Source organism: Xyrauchen texanus, chromosome 33, assembly GCF_025860055.1.
Source record: "Xyrauchen texanus isolate HMW12.3.18 chromosome 33, RBS_HiC_50CHRs, whole genome shotgun sequence".
In the NCBI taxonomy this organism is placed as follows: domain Eukaryota; kingdom Metazoa; phylum Chordata; class Actinopteri; order Cypriniformes; family Catostomidae; genus Xyrauchen; species Xyrauchen texanus.
The window spans coordinates 34040039-34065775 of NC_068308.1; positions in this window are offsets into that span (position 1 = coordinate 34040039).

Sequence of the window (25737 nt, forward strand, 5' to 3'; positions counted from 1 at the left end):
ACAGTGGCAGTTTTTTCCTCATTAGGGACCTAAAACTTACAGCGCAGTCTTCACTGTTTGACATGGTACAGTCTGTCCTGCATGAGAATAGACCATAAAATCAAGGAATTGGAGGTTGTCTTCATGGCGACTATCTACTGTAGATTAGAATAGCCTGTCCCATTATTCCTTTCCACTCTCTCACTTCCACTCTGTCAGAAAGACCAGACAGAACCGCAGATAAGAAGGATTAAAAGTAGTAATAGTACAATTAATCATCTGAATTTTGACAACATGCAACCATAATGCAACAGAGAAAAATTCTAAGCAAACCAGGAAGGGGGCATCTTCACATTTAGATTGGTATTTGTATACATTATATGACTTTATTTGCTGTAGTATGTAAGAGTGTATTTTTGCTTTTATCATTTTAATCAAATTTTAGCTTTTTAAAAATTTAAACATTTCACATTCATCATTCTATCAATGATGTCATGAAATTGCATATATAATAATGATACATACATATTGTTTTAACACAAAATATTCAAAACCCTAATAATGAAACTAGAATTCCACTTCTAACATGTAAGTGCTACTATATCAAAATAAAATAAAATAAAAATACAAAGAAAAATAGGTTTATGAGGAAGGGCTTTGAACAGCTTTTTACCAAACCCCTGCATAGATGCTGCAAGAGTCTATTTGTTAAATTCATAAATAGTTAGTGTTTGTTGCAGATAAAATATTTCATAATGCATGGTTGCCTCTTTAAACATCTATATATTTTAACATATTTATTAAACTTACTACATTTTGTAACATGTTTGTTTATATGCATAAATTGTACAATTAACAAGTACAGGTATTTACATTGAGTTTGCATTTAATAGCATTACAAGCACTAAAACGGTACAGTCTCTTTACAAGTACCGAAAGTTCTGAGAGCAAGAGTTTATGGTTGGGCACACATTAAGGAGAGAGAAGTTGCATGTTGTATTTAACCTTATCTGTGAAATGTGTGTTTAGAATTAATGTTCTTTTTCACTTTTTGATACACAACTGACTGTAAATAACAGAAAGGATATTAAAGAGACATTATGGAATTAAAATGTATTGCGTTGTTCTCATCTTTTAACTCAAAATGCAAACTTTACTTGCATAATGGGTATTGACTTACATGTACAAAATATGATTGTACAAGTTCTCAAATTCAAGTCTAAAATCTTACGAGTTGTGCAACAGTTATTTTCTTCCGACAGACAGCAATCAGGCACATTACACTGTTATTTAAATGTTTAACGAACAATACACAAAATGAGCAACATACCATATATATATATATATATATATATATATATATATATATATATATATATATATATATGACACCCTGATTTCTAGAGCAGTCATCCACTAATAAAAAGCAATCTGTTTTTTTGGAAATGTGTCCTTATACAAGTCTTTTAGAGTTTGTATCAAACACAAAGACAGCTGCTACTGATCTTTCTATTGCAAATTTGATTTTGTTCAGCAGAGCAGAACAGAAACACATGACTTCTGATATCTTGAGATGCTTTGCGAATTGCTGGCTGCTGTCTGTGGTGCTGAAACGTTTGTTGTGTCTAGCAGGTGCAAGTGTCTACAATGATTAGAAGGCCATCTGTTCAGGGGTGGATGAATTATGACTGAAGAGAAAGCCCCTGCACAACGCTTGAGATGCATAATTGGTTCTACAGTCAGCCCTGCACTGTAGGTGTTGTTTCCGTAGATTTTAAATTAATTTGTCTTATACTTTTCACTCTCACTTGCTTGTTTGTTAACAAGCAATGTCCAACAGTGCATATCAATGCATCACTGGAGAATTCTTGTCTTTTTTTTTCCTTTTTTTTTTTTTTACATCATTCCCAAGACATATTAAGTTATGTATTGTGTCTGATAGCATTCTGTGTTGGAAATACGAGTGGCAGAAATCACATATTTGGGACAAAATGGCACATTCCATATTTAGATTTTTATTTGTAACCAACATTTTTATGTTTGCATGTCCAGTGTAAAGGATTTCCATAATTTTAATGGTAAAAGAATGTAAAAGTTATACAGGATAAAACTGGTGAATGGTACTTACCTTAACATATAGGGTAAAAATTCTAACATATTTAACAAGACACTCCATGTAATTATACGGTAAATATTGTACACATATATTTTTTTTTTAATGTAAAAAAATATTATTTTACTGTATAATTAATGGTAAGAATTGATATTATGTTTAACAAAATAATAAATGTACTTTTTATGGAAAACTATTGTTAAAGTTACAGTGAAAAACAAAATTCGAGTGTTCCCAGAAGTTCCCATCACATTTCATAACATTTTATCTTATTTTTAATATAAATGATGTACATTTGGGTGTTCTGTGTTATATCTGATATGTTTTAGTTAATGTTAATTGCATTATTTTTGTGTCAAATGTGTTACCCTCATGGTGTTTTGTGTTTTTGTGTGTACACAGTCTCTACATGTGTATTAATTATTGCAACTGGCAATAATAAAAGTTATCATATGGCCTTTTAGTTACTACGGTGATTAAAAATACATTTTAAAGTGAAAAGCAGACTTTTATTGTTCAAAAAGTTTACTAAATTAAGTTTATATTATTTAATAACACAGTATAAATGATAGTGAACCGTAAAATATATAGCCATAAAAATTACTTCCAGTAAATCTGAAACATGATCACCATATTTTTTACCTCAAATTTCTGGCAACCACAGCTGCCAGTATTTTACCGTAAATTTAACAGATTGTTTTTACAGTGTCCGATAACAATATGCAGAGCAGAAATTCAACAATTTTATGAACTATGCCTTTTTGCACAATGGCAACTAAATTATAATAAGAATATCACATCAATAAAAATAATAGAACTAGCCTATAAATATTGTAACGTTAATAATATACGCTCACTGAGCAGATTTTCACCTGTACACCTACATATGCATGCAATTATCTAATCAGCCAATCATATGGCAGCCGTGCAGTGCATAAAATAATGCAGATATGGGTCAGGAGCATCAGTCAATTTTCATGTCAACCATCAGAATGGGGAAAATGTGATCTCAGTGATTTTGACCATGGCATGATTGTTGGTACCAGATGGGCTGGTTTGAGTATTTCTGTAACTGCTGATCTCCTGGGATTTTCATGCACAACAGTCTCTAGAGCAGGGGTTGGCAACCTATGGCACACGTGCCAGCACTGGCATGCAAAGGTTTTTTATTTATTTACATGAAATTCTGCACCTGCATTCCAATCTACATCTTGATGTAATCCTTCCTCACGGATTACGTAGCATGTTTTCATGAGCTGAATGGCAGGTTCAAAGCATGTGAAAATCCTTTGGTCTCAATAACATTTATTACTGGGGTCAATATGACCCCAAACATCACATGTGTGTAGTCATGTCATAGCGGACTTAAGAAACATTATCATTAAGTAAAAAACACATTTCTGAAAAGATCTTCTATAATTATGAAAATTAATGAAATATCAGGATAAAAAAATAATGATGCATATGTTTTTTTTTTTACTATTTGAAGAGGGTCTGGGGTCATATAGACCCCAAACAGAACATAAGGGTTAATTCAGTCAGGCTGTGTGGATGACAGCCTACATTCTGTGTGTCATTTGTTTCTTTTGGGATTCAGAACAACACGTGATGTAATAAGGGAAATACAAATATTAATCTTTGAAGTTTCCAGCCCAGTATACAGGTACACCCTCCTTGAACCATTGTCACACTCAAAATTAACTGAAACGATTAAAAGACAAAACATACTGTACACACACAAACACACACACATACACATACACATATACATATATTTATACGTTTTAAGGATTTTAAAAATCTACACCTAACACCTTAAATAAGTAGCAAAAATGAATTATTAATTTACGTAAAATTTTCCTAAATCAGTTGCAATGCAACTGTAATGTGAGAAAAAGAAAAGTAAAAGAATGTTGAAATGTGTTTGTTTTAGTAAGTAAACCCATTAAATGAAGAAATACTCCTAAATGTTATATGCAGTGCTAATTTCTCTATCCAACAGTCTCTCCTATTCATACACAACTACCAGAAACCATGCATGCAAGTATACAAAAGCAGTTCTATTCAATAGTGTCAATGGGGACGGCACACCAACATTTGTGAGCGAGTGTGTGTGTGTTATGGGGGAGATGTTTTAGATCTGGAAATGAATAGGTGTCATCGTGGCCATAAAGGGCCCTTCATTCCCCTGAATACAGATCCACTGTAACACTTGATGTTACGAGCATAACCTGACCATACATGCTCTTACAAAGTAATAATCCAAGGATTATTTAAATGTTTTTAAAGACAGACTATTCATTAGAAAACAAACACCAGGTACACAACAAGTGCTAGTGAATGATATAGCTATTAATGGATTTACTGAAAAATACTAAATACATGCTATTAAATAACAGAACCAAATATTATAGGAAATGGATCTCATCATTTCACTAATAATATTTTATATTTTTCAATAGAATATTAAAGGCATTATGAAAAATAAAAAAATGCTGGCTTGCGTTTTGGCAAGTGTCCTGAAAATAATGCATAATAATTGCATAAATCATAATGCAAAAGATCTAAAAAGTCCTAAATATAGGTTACCTTTTATGCTAAATATAATTTCATATTATTGGGTATATTTAATTGGGGTTAAATAACATTTACTTGACAGGTTTTGTGAGAATTATCCATTTGCTTGCATTTATGCTCTAGCAAGATAAATGATGACTTTACCATCATTAAAAATTGACCTTGATGAATAATAATTGTTTTGTAAATGCTGACTTCTTTAGGAAAACAAAGTAGGCTACATCTGTACTATTGTTGTGCCTACATATAAAAGGAACTAGGCAAAACTATTTATTTAAACTCCATCTCAATGTCAACTCACTTCTTGCTCTCTCTTGCTAGCCATCTATTCAGCATTATTCTGAGAATATCTAAACCAGCAGTTTCAGTGGCCTACTCCCATAACACTCCTGTCCATCAAAGAATTCAGTTACATCTGATAATTCTAATGCAGAGGGCAACGCTATTGCAATTTATGACTGACATCTCAGCCTCAAGTGGCCCTGACTTCTACAGGAGAGAAGGACACACAAAAACAAACATTTGCATGACATCACTGATCACAGGAGTGGTCTAGAGGTCATTACAAACATAAAATGGTACAGGACTCAGGGGTAAAGACAAATGTCAGTAAAAGTGGGAATAACTCTCCTTTCTTGAATTCCCTTCTTGTATTTTCAATATTTTGTGAGGAGAACAGAGCTATTCACAAAGACAGCTGCACAACTGAACAAAAAACACAAATACATAGAGACATAAAATGGGGTTGTTGTAACCTTGACTGACAGTTTATCATGACAAGTAACAAAAGAAATGAAAAGAAGAAATAAACTAGAAAAAAACAGATTATAGAAACATAAAACATACTAGATTGTTACATTTTCTGAAAAAAATAAAATAAAAAAGGGAGTAGTGCTTGGCAGGGCTATGATGCTGTTGTGGGTGGCTGCCAGCGTGTTGTTTGGTGGTTGCTTGGGAGTTTTGGTTGGTTGTTAGGCGACTTGCTTACAGGCCCAAATCAAAAAAGCCCAACCCAGAGTCGTTAAGATGTTCTGGTGCACAAGTCTCAAATCCCTATTTCAATGCATTTCAATGGAATGTTTTTGCCTGTTGTTTTGTCGTAACATCGTAAGATTGATTGCTTAGAAAAGGACACTAATAGCACACCTCTTCTCAAAAAGCCATTTGATGCATCATTCAGACTCATTCGAACATGGCTCTTCCAAGTCATCGCTCTTCCAAGAGACCGAGTTGCTTTATTGTACAGAAGATTTGAAAGTTCTTTCAAACCCCTGTGGCACTCATTATTTTGACATGCAAATGAGCTTTTTGGCAAACTCTTCATTGTTGCCACAGGTTTGCCATAGACGTGATTTCCAGTTGCGGCAAATTGTCCATTGTTGTCAAAGGTTTGCAGCAGGTTCACCACTACCGACGGAGAGCGGCAAACTTCTGGCAATGATTTGCGGCAAACCACAATCTCATTTGCATGTGAAAATAGTGAGTCACAAATTTGCTGAAAGTTTGCCAGAACTAAGGGAATATCTTCATCCAAAATGCACATTCATTATGAAACATTCTTTTTACGACAACCACATAAAGCCACCAGAATCCAAGCAGACATATACACAATTCTGACATATTGCACCAGAGGGACTGACTGACTGAATAATTTTTGTGGGTCGCATCCTGTAGATTGTGTAGTGGCAGTCTATTCTTCATTTTCTCTGCTCTATATCTCTGCGTGTCTCCTGAGATGTGGAAAAGTCATACGGCCCCCTATTGAGAATGAATTTTCACACATGACAGTGTTCTTCAGTCATTTATCGAACATTAATCTCCTGTTTTAGTATCCATCACTGAATGTCTTTAACATTGAAGTTAAACACAGAACACTCAACGGTGGGTAAAACATGAGGTAAGAGGCCAATTTAAAAGTAAAAAATAAAAGAAAGAAAGAAAGAAAGATATAGATACAATAAAAACAAAATTTAATGTAATAAGTGATTACAGGGTCAAGCACGGCAGTAATAGGCCATAACCCTATAAAATCTGTTTGTTTTTTTCAAATTCAGTTTCCATCCTATAATTTAATGTTACATTTACATTTATGCATTTTGGCAGATGCATTTATCCAAAGCGACTTACAGTGCCCTTATTACAGGGACAATGCACCCGAAGCTACCTGGAGGGGTGGCTGTGGGGATCGACCCGGCAACCTTCTGCATACCAGTTCTGTGCTTTAGCCCACTATGCCACCACCTCCCTGTTGGATTTTATCCCAATTATGTTGAAATCCATGACATACCGCGTTCAATAGTTAATTCAGTTTTTTCATGGATTCCGTGAGTCTCTCTGTGTTTTCTGCATCGTGGAATTCATTGGGCCCTGCAATTTACACACTGTAACAAGTATGAAACAAACAAACAAAATATAGTAAAACTATGACTTTATGCTAATCAGTTCAAAGGTTATGAGCATAATTAAGCCATAAGCAGTTGGTGGTGCTATCACCAAACTCTAATGGTATCCTGAGGACATGGACCCAAGGTCATAAACAACATTTCATTAGAGTAGGTCTTTAAGGTCAACCTCACGGTCATCATTTGTGAGGCATGTCAGATGATGATCTGACCCAAGTTTTGTGATTATTCGACACATTTTGTGTAAGGAACAGAGAATAAATACAGTATAAATGTCCATATTTATTTTTATTTTATTTTTTAACCAGTAGGTGCTGTTCCCAATATGCTCAGATACCCTCAGAGCTTGGCAATTTAAATTGTTGCTAACAAGTTGCTAGATAAAAACTACTTTGGTTTCCCTCTAATACTTGCTAGTCATCCATATCTAGCAACTTCTTAGCAACATGGCGGCTTCAAAGTCAGTAATACGTCATACACTGGGGCGTGGTTTAACATGGGGGAAAGCGAAGTCCAGATACCAAAGTAGTCAATCATTCCTATGAGAAAAATGGGGAGAAATATCCAATAGATTTGGCTGTTAACAATGAAAAACATGACAAAAAGCTTTTATGTAGTTTTTTACACTTTAAACAATGCCAACAATCCTGGTACTGATTTTTTACTGCCTGCCAGATAACACAATTACAAGCCAGCTGTGCTTGCAGCCGGCCATATGCTGGATGTGTGGATTAGAGTAGTTGGGAAACATTAGACCGTATTCAAGACTAAACAGATTATATTATCACAACAGTGGTTCTAACAGGAACATGATGATAAGTTAACTCTAGAGAATAATACAAGATACCTGAGAAAAGTTTACCAGTAAGTTCAGTTTGGTAAAGTGTTTCAAAAATAGGATTTCTGTTAAAGTTGCTGTGAAATGTTTAATTACACTGTATTAGGTATGAATGTATACTCATCTCCATTAGCACTGTCTTTACTGCAAAACAAACTAATTATTAAGTAGAAATGATCAGGAACATGACTGCTTTTGATTGTAGGTCCAATATTTTATTTCATATTGCTGCATATTATTTTCATTTTTAACCAAATATATCACATCCCCATCATTAGTATTATTTTTTATTTTTTACAGATTTATTGTAGGCCTACAACTTTTACTATACTCTATAAGCCTTATAAACTTATAATTGTACTTGCATTGTCCTGTCAGTCTGTATATTGTAAATTAAAAATATTAATGGATCTTCTGCTGAACTCGTATCAGCCATATTACAGGTTTCACTTCTTAATTTAAGCTAGGCTATTTTATTTTTAAAATCAGTTCATTTATCATTAATAATGTCAAATGTATACATAAAAGTGTTGAATTTGCATTTAAAACATTTGTAGGTATCAACTGAATAACAAAATGTTAATGTGACAATCATAAACATTAACTTCTGTCTTGAGATGGCTCAACAGGTTACAGAAACAGATTGCTTAATGGCTAATGCTCCTTTGTAACTGTTAAGTGTTCCATTTGGGACGATACTTCACTTTGAAAATTCATGCACTACATGGCTGAGTACATTGTATATTTTGTAAGTGTATAGAGTATAGTGTGTCATTTGGGACACAGCTCATAGTCAGCTCTTCATTTCTATGGCACAAATTAATCGTTTATGAATCATGCTCATTCTAAGTGGATCTCAAGTAAACAATTCGGTGACTCACTGAACCGAAGACCGTCTCTACGAGATGAAATGGCCAATAGATCTGAAGAGTTTTTGGAGTGAGTATTTTAAGAAAATTACTTTATTAGCTGAATAGCAGAAATGCTAAAAAATACATCTGGAAATTTTTAAATTTTTTTTCACATACAAAACTGATTTTATTTAAATAACATTTTATTAAAACATGCAGATTTTTTTTTATTTTGTTTAACAATTTCATTAATTTTAATATATTTATTTTATTAATGAATAGGTTTCAGAATTAATTTCTTTTTATTGACTGAATCATAGCTGCAACAAACTGAACTGGGACTCATAAAATTAAAATAAACACCCAGACTAATAAATAGTACATGTGGCTTTTTTGAATGATTAGACTGAGCATTCTATGCTTAGATGTCAGGGTCACATGATGAAATAAAAGAACATCTCGGGTTAGCGCAGCATCTCGTTCCGCTTTTATCAGGGAACAAGGGTTACAGTCAAGTAACCCGAGACGTTCCCTTTCAAAAAGCTACACTTATGATGATGTGCTGAATTAGCGCTTTGGGAATGAGAATACCCATGCCGTCACACTATGGATGTCTGGACCACTTACGGTTGTGTAGTGTGCTCACAAGAGCACACTACACAACTGTAAGGGGTCCAGACATCCATAGTGTGCTCTTGTGAGCACACTACACAACCGTAAGGGGTCCAGACATCCATAGTGTGCTCTTGTGAGCACACTACACAACCGTAAGGGGTCCAGACATCCATAGTGTGCTCACAAGAGCACGAGAGACATGAGCTTGTGATGTCAACTCAAGGACATAAGAGCCCGGAGTGGCATGAACATCCAGACTATAAAATCTAAGGAATGTGTGCTGAGAGTTCCAGGTTGCCGCATCACAAACATGCTGCAGAGGGACACCTCTAGCCAAGACTTTAGAGGAAGCAACCCCTCTGGTAGAGTGAGCTCTGATACCTACTGGCGAAACTTGACCGCGTGCCTCATAGGTCAGGGCAATAGCGTCCCTCACCCAATGCGATGTAGCCTGCTTGGTGGCGGCCGTCTCCCTTTTGCGGCCCCCATGGCAAACGAATAGTTGTCCTGACTTACGCCACTGGCTAGTGCAGTGGACATAAGTCTGAAGGGCACGGACTGGACAAAGTCTGTGAAGTCTTTCCTGCTCTGGCGTTGTAAACTGCGGGGAGAAGAAGGCTTCGAGAGTGACCAGATGTAAGGTAGAGAAAGGGGCAAAATCTAAACAGGCTGGCAAAACAGACAGAGCCTGTAGATCCCCAATTGCCATAAGAAAAACCATCTTGAGAGTCAGAAGTTTATCAGACGCTGACTCTAGAGGTTCGAAGGGGGTCTCAACCAGTACCTCAAGGACTATTGAGCAGGAGGCCTCAGTCGCATAGCTCCATGAATGAAGCAAGCTAGTAGAGGATGTCTCCCCAATGGCACCCTGTCCATCAAGGCTTGGCAAGCCAAAATGGCAGCCACATAGACCCTGAGAGTGGCGGGGCATATGCCTGCTGACAATTTTTCCTGCAGAAAGTCCAGAACTGAAAAAATCTGGCAGTTAATTGGATCTGCATTATGTGCATTGCACCATATTTGAAAGTCACCCCATTTATTGGCGTAGATTCTTCTGGTAGAGGGAGCCCTAGCACTTAAAATGGTCTCGATAACCTCAGGTGAAAACCCAGTGTCCCTCAGTTGGTACACTTCAGGGGCCAAACATGAAGGTTCCACAGCTCGGGCCGGGGATGAAATATTGTCCCCTGTGCCTGAGACAGAAAGTCCCTCTGGGAAGGTACCCAGTCCGGAATCACCCAAGGCAAGCCATCTAGGAGAGACATTATCTCCGAGAACCATACACTGTTCGGCCAGCGCAGCGCCATCAAGAAGAGTTAGGACCCTTGCTGGCGAACTCTGGCCAAGACTCCCGGGAGCAGAGAAACCGAGAAAAACGCATACTGACACATTCTGGGCCATGTATGCACCATCCTGTCCAGACCCGGGGTGGGGGCGGGAATGGAGAGGTTTTGTGGGGGTATCGGGAGGGTCGAATTGGATGATACACGCGTCCCATCCCAAGGAGGGCTACACCCACAAGGCTGGGCGCAAGACCGTCAGGGTTTTCTCTTTTTAGAAATTATTCCCCTGAGGTCTTGCTTTGGGGGCAAAACCGGGGCATTGAGAAGGAAAGCTTTGTCCTTGTCTCTGATGCCCAATAGGTTAAGCCATAAGTGTCTCTCCGTGCTGACTAAAGCAGACATAGACATGCCAATGGCGCAGGCCACCTGCTTGGTCGTGCAGGGAGACAGATCTGTGGCTCGACGAAAGCGACCGTGACCGTGGTGACCTTCGTTGACAGTGGTGCCCGCACTCAGGTCCTTCAACAGATTAGCCTAGTATGCCTGTAACACTGCCATAGTGTGCAGGGCAGCATCACCCTGACCTGCTGCCTCATAAGCCTTACCCACAAGTGTGGAGGTGCTCCTGCAGAGCTTTGTGGGAAGAGTGGGTCTCTTTAGCGATGATGCCGAGCCAGGCGAGGGATAACCCGCAAGTGTCTCTTCTACCGGCTGCATCACCGAATACCCTCAAGCCTCAGCACCCACGATAGTTGAATATGTCGACGTCGAGGGCATGAAGAAATGGGAAGTATATGGATTCCTCCATGAATGAGAACGCTCGTTATGGAGGTCATAGAAGAAAGGAAGCGCCAAGGCGTGCTTCAGGCTTACGGGAAGGATCAGCTAGATCTGGGGAGAGAGTGAGCGATAGGGATGGACCTGTCTCTTGCTCCTCAGCCAGATCTATGCGAGAGCCCCACGATGAAAGAGTGGGCGCTGGCTCTTGGAAATAAGCGAGACGAGTGTGAAGCATTTTGACTGTAAACAGATTGCGGTGCCGCCCTGCCGCAATGCAAGAGCAGCATGCTCTTCCCCCAAACACACAAAACAAAACTGTGTGTCCGTTTCAGCCATAGAGCGTAAACATGAGAACACACACCGCTTGCTTTGTTTATCAGTGATTCTATTCCTTTTTTAAAAAAAAAGAGAAAGAGAATGGTTTCTGCACACTGCATAACAATTCTAACTCCTAACAGAGGAAAGTAGAACGTTTCTGACAGGCTCCTGAAGCGCACACACACAGAGGGATCTGAAGATAAAAGATCTGATGATGCACCTGTGACGCATCTATTTATAGCCCTGCTAGAGGTGCATCCAATGATGTCACTGGCAGACGCTATAAATTCCGGTCAATTTTCATTGATGTGTTGCACACAGCTGGTCACACCAAAAGTTGTTCCCAAAGCGCTAATTCAGCGCAGCATCATAAGTGAAGCTATTTGAAAGGGAACAGCTGAATTGGTTTTCTGAACCAGTTAATTGAAACAAACTTTTTGAAAGAATCGATTCATGGAAATTCCTTATACAAATTTATTCACTCCCCGCAGTTTTTTTTTATTAATTTTTTTATTAATCCATATAAAATCTCTGTTGTCGATGACATATGATCAATCAGACTTAAAATTAACATCCAATTGGTTAGAAGATTCTAGAACAGTCAAAAATCAATAGGAAAAAATCCAACACTATTTACATTAAACATGAAATGTTTAAATATCAAAAGCCTACATTAAAATAAATAAAAAAAAATCAAATCCAAGTCACCTTTTCTTTCATTTTATTGTCACAGGCCAATTTCAAGGGATTTATTTTGTAATGTGAAAATGAAACACCTGACATTAATCTCCATCTCCAAGTTGGTTTGGACTTCAGAAGTGGTTTCTGACTTATCTATTAAGAGCACAAAGCATAAACACAATTCAGAAAGCATGCAGATAAGGAGCATTTTAGGAAGATGTGGATTACTGTCAGAATGGTGATTACACCCCAAACTTCAGGACAGTCAGTCAGTATATCCAGAGGTAATTAACTCTGAAGCTGTTTGTGAGAAAAGCCCTGTATTTCCATACTTCTTATTTCTCCCCGAGTCCTGCTGATGGGTGATTATAACTCTGATGATCTGCAGGAGGCCTCGCTCCCCCTTTTACTCAGCCTGCAGCAGAGACAAAAACACTCTTTAATCACAGTTAAACTGTAGAGTGTGTCGATGTGTGTGTTTATAAATGTCCTTTCAAAATCCAGTGACAGTTCTTTATAATTTCCAAATATGTCATGCTTTGTTTATGTATGTAGCGCTTTTACACTGCTTTCTCCTGCAAAGCAACTTTTTTTTCCCTTAACAAAAGAACATTTTAATGGATTGCCCTAATATACATGTGCAATTTCATAAATTTTTGTTGCTCATCCCATGCCAAAGTCTTTAAGAAACTCTTATGTGGATGTAATACCACTATTCAAACCCAATCTGTCATTTCCTGGCAAGCAAACAATTTCAAATGCTGCAAGGCGCCACACAAAAGACCCATACACCGCGCCAATTGACTGCCAGTTTGCTCCCCATAATCTTTGATGGTGAGCTTCATTTCACACACTATTCTGGAATAGAGTTGTAGATTGCCACTAAAACACCTACCCCCCAGAAAAATACACTAGCGCAAATAAAAAAAAGCTTTGTATTTGAAATATACAGAGAATGTGGGGGAAAAAGCTCAGTTTAGAGCTGTAGAATATGAAGGCAATAAACTAAAGGCAAAATAAGGCTTAGGTAATCCGTGTTTTGATCCTACTTTTCATCATTGCCTGCATTCATTTCATAGTATCCCATTAATGCTCTTCAAATTGCCTCCCTTTTGGATCATGTTCTTTGCACATATGTCCATGCCGCTGTTCATATCAGAAGAGCCTTAGGAGTCATGTACTACTCCTGTGTGAGGTACTCAAATTTACTTTGGGTATAGAACATAAGGAATGAATGGTAAACTGCTGAGAGCTATTTCTTATCAGTGGTTTAGAATCTACAGTTTGTACAGATGTCATCACTATGATATCATAGACATACAGCAAAGTGTACTTCTTGGTACAACTTCTTGCACCAGTAAGGTCATTTATATATATATATATATATATATATATATATATATATATATATATATATATATATATATATATTTAATTTTAGAAAAAAATCTGAAATATTTCCTCCCGACCCTTTACTCTTCTACGTGCTACCTCAACACATATCGCAATTGTTCCCAGTACCTAGTTTCTCACTTCTGCACACCCCACTTTCCATACTTCCTTCTTTATCATTGCCAAAAGTTCCCCTTTTTCTGCTTCCTCTTCTGCCCTTTTCTTCAGAGATTAATTAAATGTTAATCCGAAGATTATGTCTCCACCTGTACCGTCCTTGTGCCAAGGCGATGTTGCACCCGGCCAACATGTGCTGCAGATATGCTCTTGGAGAGGGCACAACTATCCTCTTTATCATACAACAGAGATAATGTCCCAGGGCTTGGAAGAGTGCCATAGGTGGATCTTATTAGAAAACTTAGCCTGGCCTGGGGTATCTTCTACAGGTCAGCCCATCCTAAAACTCTATTAGATACACCTTCCCATATTGTCCAATGCTCTTGCTGCTGGCTGACTGCTCTAATCATATACTGTTTCTCTTCCATCTTAGTTACTTCTGTCCCTACCAATGCTTTCCTCTGTTTTTTAGAGGATGCTGACCACAGTTTGCGACCCATCCCCCATCCGAGGCCTGCTCTTCCAGATTGGATACTTCTAACACTCTTTTGTTGCTTCAGTCTTGAAACATCCTGTTTGCAACCTTCTCTGCCTTCCATGTGTGGCCTGTTCAGACCTGGGCTTGACTAGCCTTCATTGACTGGTCTGTTGATTCCCTTAGTTCTAAGAACAGCCTTGTCTTCTCCTGCTTGTAACCCAGTGTGATTGAATTTAATGGCAGTTGTAAGGCATTTCTTCCAAGCAATGCTACGTCTGAAAGACAAAAGTGGTAAGCTCAGCCACTTCCTGATGTAACTGTTGGTATTGGTGTCCATCCTTGCCACTGCTGCTGCAGTGATCTCACACATCTTTAGAGGCCACATCTGGCGATGATACAAGGTTAACTGGTAACAACAGCCCTTAAATTTGCCTGGGAGATGACAATTGTCTATCTTTTCGCATCCCTCTTTTACCTACTTATGAACCAACCATTCCATGTGTTTATCTGAGAGATCTGCTGTGTATTCTCTCCCTAAACTTTGAATGGGCTGTTCTGCCAGCATAGGGATTCTGCCGCCATCCTCCTCAAATGATATCTGATCACTTCTAATATCTTTATGAATAGAAAGAGACTTTGCTGGCTTGATCTTCATCCTGGCCCATGCGAAAAGCACTTCCAGCCTTTTTAAGTGTCTGTTTGTACATAAAGCTATCTGGAGGATACTTGAGGGGACATAATTATACAGTAATCTCACCCCAGATTGTACACAGATTCCTTAGGCCATCTCTCTGGCACCAATTAGGATGATCTTGAATGCAGCTGTGCACAGGATAGGAGAGATTTAACATCCCATCGCAATCCCTTTTTCCCGTTGCTGCAATCCAGTTATGTTCTCCTGTGTTGCATGACATATTTTCAGTTCTCCATAATAACTATCTACCAAGCTTTTAATAAACTCTGGCACAGTATATTGTTTACTGGTGTAATGGTAGTCAGCTGGTATGTGCTGTGTAGTGTGTTAACCTCACTCCCCGGCTTCAAGAGGTGCACTAGCAACTGATGCTAGAGGCTGTAGCCTTTAGCCTCCTCGTTACCATGCTGTCTTCCATGTTGACTGATGCTAGTTCAAATCCCACTCGGAGCAGGACCAGTTACACGTGGAAATCTCTAGTGCATAACTGACGATCTGCTCCCATATTACTAATACATGCTCCACACATCCAGGAAAACCTGGTATGCCTGCCTTCTGGCAGCTAATGTCAATGTATCCAATTTTTAAGAGGTAATCAGACATCCTCCTTGCTATCACTGAAAAGAAAATATTTCCCTCCATATTCAGTAAAGCAATACCTCATATACTGACTAATGTTGGTGGATTCCTGTTCTTTGGGTGGCCAATGCCTTTTTCCATTCCAGGGGTATGCACTGCTTCTTCCAGGTAACTCTCAGCAGTCTTCATAGCAGTTTAAGAACTGTTGGGGACCGCTGTTACAACATATAAGGAATCCCGTTCCGGCTACGGGCTAAAGTTATTTTCTTGTATAGTGCTCGTAGTTAGTCAGGGTGTCCCCTGTATGAGGACCTGTGTTTAAGATTACTAGCCTGCCCACCACTGTGCAGACTTTCCTGCAGTCAGATAGTTTTCCCTGACAATCTTTTAGACTCCTCTGGACTCCAACTGCCCTATTCACACTGGTCTCCTAGAATATTAATCAGATGCACAGGTACATGTCTAAACTTGCTGGGCATTACAGCATGCAACCCCTCTGCCAGTGCCTTCAGTTGTCCAACTACAGGCTCATCAGCCGGGACCCACCTACCGATGTTTTGACTCATTAATCCCTGAACATCTCCTGGTGGTGGGGCGGCAGTCAGGGACATCTCCCTGCCACCCCCCACAGCAGGACATCGGATTCTTTCAATTGCTGCTTGAAATATAACTTAACAAGGTTTGAGACAGCCATAATATCTTCACCTTCCCAAAATAATGTATATTTTAGGAAGGTGACGGTATGTTTTATGTAGTGATTTTTTGACTGAATTCAAGAGAAAACAAAAAATGCCAAGTTAAAAGAATGGTTCATCTATCATTATTTAATTGCCCTCATGATGTTTCAAACACAAAGATTTTTTCCAAATTTCAGAAAAATAAAATATTTGGTGTTCTTTATACTTTTTCTGAAGAAAGATACATTATAATGAAAACCAAAATATTAAAAGCCATGGATTCACATTTATTAAGTAATCCACCTTTTGTGGTGGTACATCTGTTTGCTTCCCAGGAATCTTCCCACTGCCCACTCTCGTACGCCCTGACCAAGGCTTTCCTTGGCTAGCCCTGGGGCTGCACAAGTATGCATTTCCCCATTGAGCCTGCTTGCATAGGCCTTGAGCAATGTCAGGGAGGATGAGGAGGTTCCAGACTTGGTTCTCGGAGCTCACACTCCTCACAACAGCCCTTCCCTGGCAAGTTCCCCTGAGGGTGAACATCCTCTCTCAGTGACAGAGCACCATCTGGCATCTGAGACCAGTCATCTGGAATCTCCATATCTGGACCTTGGACAGGATGCTTAAGATCTAAGTGGCTTACCACTGGCAGTTTTAGACATGAATACTCAGACCAGGGCTTCCTCTACGAGGTGCCTGTATGCCTTGAAGTGGCATTTGTTCACTAAGTGGTGCTCTGAAGACCCCCAGAGATGTGCAGTTGAGTTGGTGCTTAACTTCCTGCAGGAGAGGCTGGAGGGATGGCTGTCCCCCTCCACCTTGAAGGTGTATGTGGCCGCTATAGTGGCACATCACGACGTAGTAGATGGTAAGTCCCTCGGGAAGCACAACCTGATCATCAGGTTCCTTAGAGGAGCGAAGAGGCTGAATCCTCCCAGGCCATGCCTAATTCCCTCGTGGGATATCTCCATGGTCCTGCAGGGCATGTGGAGAGCCCCTTTTGAGCCCCAAGAGTAAGTTGAGCTAAAGTCGCTCTCTTTGAAGACTGCCCTCCTGACTGTGCTTACGTCCATCAAGAGAGTAGGGGACCTGCAGGCGTTCTCTGTCAGTGACACCTTGCTGGAGTTCAGTTTGGCGTACTCTCACATGGTTCTGAGACCCTCACCGGGCTATGTGCCCAAGGTTCCCATGACCCTGTTTAGGGATCAGGTGGTGAACCTGCAAGTGCTGCCCCAGGAGGAGGCAGATCCAGCCTTGTCGTTGCTGTGTCCGGTGCGTGCTTTTTGCATCTACTTTGAACGCACTCAGAGCTTTAGATGATCTGAGCAGCTCTTTGTCTTCTTTGGAGGACAGCGGAAAGAGAGGGCGGTCTCCAAACAGAGGATCACCCACTGGGTTATTGATACCATCGCTTTGGCATACCATGCCCAGGACTTGTCGCCCCCTTGGGGCTTTGAGCACACTACACCAGGATTCTACAATCTCCAGGATTTACTTCCTCCTTAGCCCTGTGGCTGGAGAATTTGGATGAGAAATTTGATGCCGGCCCAGTACCTGTGATAGTAGGCCCTGTACTATGGTAGGTACTCCACATGCACTGGTTGCCAGTGAGTAACCCCATGTGATGTATCTTTCATGGTACAATTTCCCCATTGGTAAACCCACATCTTCCTTGGGCAGAGTTCCCTCTGCCACCGGTCGCTGTGTTTGTAGAGCTCTGTCCCCTCCAGGTAGAACCTACCACAGGGACTTCCTCCACATACGATACTGCCGGTCGGTAAATCCATGAGCCGTATTTCCACTCAATTACCTCCGCTTCGGGCAGGGTGTGGTCACCGCAGAGTCTTTCCCCTTTTGAAAGGACCCCCCCCCCATGAAGCAGATGCTTATGGCCCCAGCTGAATGATTTCCACTAAGAGGCCATGGCTGGTGCGTTCTGTCCCCATTATGGGCAGTTGGCTTGTCCCAGAGGTGCGTGGGATGTTACATGAGTGCCGAGTTTCATATAGGGACCCCTAGTGTCACTACCTCGACACAACATCAAGTGAGTGACAGATAGGGAACATCTTGTTTACTGTCGTAACCTCTGTTCCCTGATGGAGGTAATGAGACTTTGTGTCCCTCTTGCCACAACATTGAGTTATTCGCTGAAATGGCCGGGACCCTGTCTCAGCTCCTCAGTGCAAAACCTAAATAAGTGGTTGCGAGCCAGCTCCTTTTATACTCATATGTTTTGGGGAGTGGCATGCAAATTTCACTTGCCAATTCCCACTGGCCTTTTCTCAAAGATCAGAGGTGTTTGGGGCTCCCAAGTGTGACCCTGTGGCAAGGCGAAGGACAATCACGATTCTGCACACACGGCCCCTAATTAGGCTGATTAAGCCCGAGAGGGATAAAGGCGACCGGAGACAGCAGTGCGACAGAGAGAGAGTTACAAGCAGCAGCCCGACACCTGTGTGGGTTTGTCTTTTTTGCTTAATTTTATTATTAAAATATAATTTATATTGTTAAGCCGGTTCTCACCTCCTCCTTTCCATTGAACTGTGTTACAGACCCCTAGTGTCACTGCATCAACACAATGTCTCATTCCCTCCATCATGGAAAGGAGGTTACGACAGTAACCAAGACGATTTTTGGACTTTTGGACATTGAGGTTTTCAACATATATTGTTTTTATGTAAATAAATATAGGTATATTTCTAGTTTAAACAGTAGTTGTACTTCAGACCTGTTTTTTGTTGGATGAGAAAAAAATTGCTTCATACTATGTGACCAACATTTGTTTTTTCGACCATTGAAATCTTTAAAGATTGTGCCACAGTGACAACACCATATCCCTGGGATTTAATCATATATCACATATTACTCAGAGATTACACAGTAAACATTGATCTTTGGCATCTAATAACTTGGCATTCATCATCATTTATGTGTATCTTCCCAAAAATAAAAAAATATAATACACAATATCAAAAACAGAATTTTTAGTATGGGACCTCTGGTTCAGTTGACACAGAATAACTTTTTTCTTTATTTATTTTTTGCACAGTATAAGTGACTGAGGCTGTTATTCTGCCTAAAATATCCTTTACTGTTCCACGGAGAACAGAAAGCCATATGGCTTGGAGCAACATCAAGGTGAGTAAATAATGGCAGAATGTTTATTTTGGATGAACAATAGTTTTGCTTATTTTTGGGCCAATGCAGATGATTGTAATAGTATTTTTAATTTAAAGTAAATTTTTGTTTACTTTTGTATGATAAACAACTTGATTGTTATCACTTGTTCCCATCTAAAATTTGGGTCCTTCAGCAAAAGCAAATGAGAACCACAGATCTAGTGAATTTAACTCTGAATAAAAAAGGTAGTTATGTGATAAACTATACATTTATGTATATTCTGCTGCTGAAATGCATTGTTGTTTAGTTATTTATGAAAAAGTTTTCAAATAACAACTGCAGAACCTGTCGAGGTTGATGACCGGTATCTGTCTGGTCTCCTCTGTGTCTTGTTGGCGTGCTGAGAAATGCATCTGCACAGTCAGGTGGGCAGGTAAATGTCTTCTGAGAGAAGAGGGCAGTGGGATGAAGTGACCTGTGAACAGTGGCAGTCATCTGCGTCGAGAGGGTCAGGGTGGAAAACAGAAGGTGAAGAGCCATTATTTTCCGCCTCATTTCCACTGATGGCCTGCTCAGGATGGAGGGATGAAAATAAGGAGAAGGGGAACGCAGATTCATTTCAGACTCCATTTGTAACATGTCTCCTTACAGACTCGCTGACAGGTAGAGGAGAAAAGCACAGGATTTTAATAGAGCCAATTTATCTGTTATTAGCCAACACAGCATGGACTTTAGTAGCTAAACCTCTGCACCCTCCTGCTAGATTACACATCTATATCTATATAACTCTTCGCCCACCAATGCCGTGGCTTTCCAGAGAGCCAATGTGAGAATAGATTATGGTAAAGTGATATAAAATGGGCCCGGGAGCTTCTAGAACTACTCCGTTTCGGATTTCCAAATGGAGGTTTCCACAGCACGATTTCGATTTTGTTGATGTTCTGAGCCATTTGCTGTGTTTTTTTTTTTTTAAATCTATTTTTACCATGGCTAATATGTTACCCTTTCCTTCCCATTACAGTAAATGACCCCCCACATGCCAACACATATCCAGAAGATTAATGGAGCGTCTTAAAGCTGTGGTGTTGGTTGAACAACCCTCTTTTAGAATGTAGAATTGCTTATAAATGGAAAGCTAAGACTGTGCATTTGGATTTTGTTACATACTGTGTTCTAGTTGTTTACATGCCTGTGATTGGTGCCAAGTGATATTAGCTATATTGAAAAATTTGATATGCACCAAAACGTACTTTACATGAGCTATAGTGTTACAGGTATACCCATTTAAGGACAAAGAAGGAAAAGGAATATGAAAGGAAATCCTCATTATTAGGATTTCCTTTCATATTCCTTTTCCTTCTTTGTAAATCAATACCGTAAATCAATGTCAAATTTTTCAAATCCCTGAGGGAGAAAAAAAAACCTCACCTACGCTATAGAAAATAGGAGAATAATTCAGGGGAAAAAGTTTTAGTTCTGAAAAGTTTTTGTATTATTATTTTTGTGCCTATTTGCAATATCCATCTCAGCATGGTCCCTTAAATGTATTGTTGATGGGAGAGACGCACTTCACACACCACATTCCAACCACCTATATAAAAAACTCTCTTATCCCTAAAATACAAAAACATTATCTGAAAACACTTCATTGTACGGCATGAATAAACTGTAGTTTAACTGTAAACGTGACCTCATGCTAAAATTTTTATTCTACATCGATCCCTGCAAAACCTGAAATATGATGCCATATAGTAGGTACAATTTGCCAAATTGCTTTTACAAATTGCTATAGCATCCAGATGAAATGTCCACTAGGGACACTAAAGGTGGCACATTGTGTTCAGTTATGAGACATGAAAAAGTCTTGAAATTGTTTGCCATCAAAGTTATCAAACTTGGCATGACACGTCTTTTCACAACAACTTGAGAGCTACAGCAAAGGGGATCATATTTAGTCAATGAAGACTCTGGGCCCTATTTTAAGAGTGCTATACCTTAAGCGCATAGCATTCTTAGTCTATATATATATATATATATATATATATATATATATATATATATATATATATATATATATATATATATATATTAGGGCTGTTGATTTAACGCATTAATAACGTGCGATTAATTTTACAAAAATATTACGCGTTAAAAAACGCAATGCTTTCCTGAGAAATGCAAGCTTGTAGTACCACCTGTTTACTCCAGAGGGCAGTAAGTGAAATTTCAGCTGTGTGAGCAACACACAGTTTATTAAAGTGAACAAAACATTAACATCCCTTCAGCGGACACACAACACAATCTTGCATTACGTTCTTGCATTCAAAACACAAATGCGAGCCAAGGGATCTCAAGATGTGTTTAAAGTTTTAGTATTAAACTATATTTAACTTGACACAGTGACCTAAACATTTTATGACACAACACACCCGAGACACGACACAAACATGTCTGACGCAGGTCGTATGGTCTTTACCTCACAAATATTTAATTACCAACAAGGTTAAGGAGGTGTCCTTTACACCAATTTTACCTAGTCGATCATTATTTAAGAAACATAGTCCCTGAAATAGATCCACTTTGCTCCTTCTGTAATGCTGTAGATGAATCTGCCCCTCAACTTATTTGGGAATGTGTCCACGCTGTAGTATTTTGGATATTTTTAATTTTTTTGTAAGTACCTCTATTTTAACTATTTTTGCTTTGCTTTATAAAGATGTTTTATTTGTTTTTCACAGTTTTGATAACTTAAGTTAATATTTTCTGATTAATCTGTTTATTTTTCTTGCCAAGTTTTTTATACATAAGTGTAAATTTATGTAGATAAAGCCCCTATTTGCACTTTTTTTGTAAAGACTTAAAATATTATTTAAATACTTTTTGTACCTCCAACAACTCCAAGGCATTGAAAACCATTGCACTATGTAATGAATATAATGTCTTGGCATTATTGTAAAATATATCTGTAGTATTGTGTACTATGTACCCCTGGCTTGTTTCTAAAAAAAAAAAAAAAGAAATGTCTGATGCATGTGTACATTGACGGGTCCTTAATCAAGTCCTCATAATAAATCTCCAACTGATTGACAAATTCACTTGTGAAATGGATTGCTGTGAACTGTATGCCAATGATTGACTTATGATCAATAGTATGGTAGTAAACAATACATTGTATTCTAAAGGCGCTTTTTGTATTGACTTATCAATGATTAACTCTTCTGCCACAAGAATGTAATGCATTTTATTTATCTGAATATTTTGTAATTTTATATATATATATATATATATATATATATATATATATATATATATATATATATATATATATATATACAGTATATAATATAATTTTTAATATTTAAAGATAACTATATATAATTATTTCATCATTATATATTGAATTATTGTTATATGAGGGGCTTTCTCAGCAAATATTTGTATATGCGATTAATCACGATTAATTAATCGGGACACCATGTAATTAATTCGATTAAAAATTGTAATCGATTGACAGCCCTAATATATACGTATATACACACACATATATATATATAAAATTGCGGACAAATGTTTGGAATAATGTACATATATTGATTATTTGGAAGGAAATTGGTACTTTAATTCACCAAAGTTCCTTTCAATGATCCTTTCAAAAGACATTACTAATGTAAAAAAGCAGCACCATCACTATTTGAAAAACAAATAAGTAATTTTTGATAAAAAAAATTTTTGAACGCAAAAATGTAACGCACGTTTATGTTGTGTGTCCGCTGAAGGGTTGTTAATGTTTTGTTCACTGTAATAAACTGTGTGTTGCTCACACATCTGAAATTTCACTTACTGCCCTCTGGAGTAAACAGGTGGTACTACAAGCTTGCATTTCTCAGGAAACCATTGTGATTAAATGCGTTACTTTTTTTAACGCGCATGTTATTAACGCGTTAAATCGACAGCCCTAATTTATATTTATATATATATATATATATATATATATATATATATATATATATTATTCATATATACATCTATATATATTCATATATACATCTTTTGTCTAGACAAAAGGAGTTCCTTTTGAAAGCTTTGTGTATGTGGACGAGCAGGGTCTTCATTGTCTCTGGCTCATTTCCACTCAGTCTGGTCTGGAAGGATTATGTATGTGATTATGATTCAGAATGTTTCTTTCACATGTGTTATTCAGTTATCAAACTGCCAATTCTGCTCCTGTCGGATAAGTGTGTTTGGGAGACAGGAAAGCCAATAGGGCGGCCTTTGCTGACCAAATTTTGGCCTGATTTTATTGAATAACCTATTAAATGTGTGTGCACGTGTGATCATCACACTTGGACGAGGATGATCTGTGTGTTTTCAGAGATGTAAATCCTTTCTTTGGCGTGTCATGGTCTCAAAGCCCCCATCAACCTGTCCTTCTGCTGCCAGCCTTACACACATACACTCACACACACTGAAGGGCATTTGTTTCTATTTTTGTCATATTATCTAAAAATTAAGTGTTTGGGATTAGGGAAAAAGTTGCAATATATGTTTTAATTTTTGCTAAAGTTCTGGAAAAATAAGACATAAATTAGGATTATGTTTTAAATTAGATTCTTGTTGTATATTTAGCATCTAAATGTGCAGAATGGTACTAGTAAAGCTGCAGTGTGTAATTTCTGCACCACAAGCAACACCAAAGATAATTGCACAAAATAATGACCACCACTTGCGATTGTTCAGACAAACAGGTATCCTCCTCAAACTCAAGCCATTTGTTTATCTAACGTTGTTATGTCCAGCCCATTCCAGCAGCTCAAACAAAGAGATTTCAGTTCCATCTGGTGCCTCTAGTGGTGCAGAAATTACATATGTCACCTTTAAACTCCTTATACACTTTACCGTATACCAATGTTCTGTGGCAAGGCGTGAATGACAGATTTTTTATTGGGAAGGACAGGTAGTTTGCTAGTGTTTTCACAGTATGGTTGCATGTCAGGAACTCTATCTAGAATGTATCATGCTCTGTGCCTCTATGTATCCATCTTGCTGACAGCTCGCACCGATAAAAACAAGGTGCTCCAACATGAGATATTAATCTTTGTTTGTGTAATGAGCAGATGTGGAGTTTTACGTCATTGAGTTTGAAAAGCTAAAATATATAAATAATCTGAGCACACTGAGACACAACATAATCCAAGACTAGCTGCACTATATGCAACTACATTAATTAGTGATGTTTTTTGTCGGAACCACAAAAGGTTTAAGGAGGCGAACTGCAAGACAAAAGGCTGGTTTTGTAACTCATAATATGTTCTTTTATTACTGGTTGTAATGACACCTTTGCCATGAAACACAGTTATGCATTTGCTCTGTAAAAATTGTGTTAAAAAGGACTAAACATACCACAACTGATTGTATCCATTTATATTGTTGATAAGTGGCTCTTGAAAATGTTTTGGATATGGTCAGACCACAAAAGCTACATGTGATTTAATTTGCTGAGCTGTCTATTGTGGCTACAAATGTTTTCAACCACAAATGAACACAGAAAAGTCAACTCAACAACAGTGTAGTGGTAATGGTGACTGTTCTGTGCTGTACTTAAAGGGATAGTTCACCCCAAAAATGAATATTTTGTCTTTATTTACTCATTCTCATGTTTTCCGAACCTCATGTTTTCCAAACCCATATTATTTTAATTTGTCTGTGAAACACAAAAAGAGATGTTTGGCATAATGTCTGTACTGCCAAACTCTAAAATGTTGAAGAACAAACTGACATTTAAGAAAACATTCACTCAGAATCTAGTCATAAAAGTTGTATCAACAATTTTCTTTGCAGTATAAGTCACCATCCACTTGTATGGAAACAGAAGCTCAGACATCCAATACAAGGTCTCTTTTGTTTCATGGAAGAAAGTCAATAATAAAGGGTTTACATGTAGGTGAGTAAATGGCAACAAATATGTTTTTTGGGGTGAATTGCTTCCTTTAAGTATACCTTTGATTCCTCTATAAGATCAGCAGTTATGATTTTTAAAGTTTTAGAGTTTTTTCAAACTCTAAATAAATTTCTAATATAATAATATAATAATTAAATGAAATTAAATAAAATTCTTATTTAGTATTAAAAAAAGATACATTTCCTTGACAACCAAATTGGCATGAGATATTTTGTCTTGTTTTAGTGACAAAACTAGATTTAGTGGGGTTAATGGTTATTTATTTTTATTTTATTTGTCAAATG